Genomic DNA, 904 nt, shown 5'->3' with positions numbered 1-904 from the left:
AGCTAGCAAACAAGCTCAGCCAGGTCCTGTATCTCATCCACCCCATTAGTAATATCTCACATCATTCCAGCAATCTCAAGAATTACTCCAACTGAGTCACATTCTGGAAATGTGTTCGGACTATTCAGTAATTAGTCTGACTTCGATAGATTGATACTAAAATTAAAGTCCTCTGAGATATCCAATGTTATATCACACTACGCTTGGCCACATCTAGTTGTGCATTTCTTCCCTCCATCTAAATAACCATGCCCAAATCACATCAGATTACTCACTCCTCTTTTGCACTGTCTCCTGTCACCTCCCTGTCTTGGCTTCTGCTTTTATCTCCTTAGAATACCCCCTACCTTACCCAATCCACTTTATAAAATTCTGTTGATTTTTCAGTGCTATCACAAGTGCCTGGCCTGTTCTTTTGTGAATTCTTATCTCTTCCCCAGTTAGAAATAATTTTTACTTTTTTGGCATATTCAGGTTCTTTTGTGTGTACATAGCAGTACTTAGAGTAGCTTTTCATGTGCCAGTTTATCATTACTGGATCATAACCTCTGCTAGAGCAGGAATCACGTTTCATTCTTCTTCTCTATATGGCCAAAGAGAGTTGTATATAAATGTGCTCAGTATATGTATAACGAAACTAGTGAATACATGGATAGTTGTGGATGTGTCAGAGCATGTGTTTCAAGGTATCTCCCAATTGCATTTTAGAACTATTTCAAAACTTCAAGGAAAAACTAAAAATGAGTTGATCTGTAGAAATGATTTAGAATGATTGAAAAGAACTGAATACATATTTTGACAGCAAGTTCTTTTTCCTATATATATATAAAAGTAAATGCTTTATGTCAATGCTCAGTGTGCTCTTAATCTGGAATTCTAAAATTACCAGAAAAAAGCTTAAACT

Source organism: Colobus angolensis, unplaced genomic scaffold, assembly GCF_000951035.1.
Source record: "Colobus angolensis palliatus isolate OR3802 unplaced genomic scaffold, Cang.pa_1.0 Scaffold54, whole genome shotgun sequence".
NCBI classification, from domain to species: Eukaryota; Metazoa; Chordata; class Mammalia; order Primates; family Cercopithecidae; genus Colobus; species Colobus angolensis.
Note: the sequence above shows the minus strand (reverse complement) of the source record.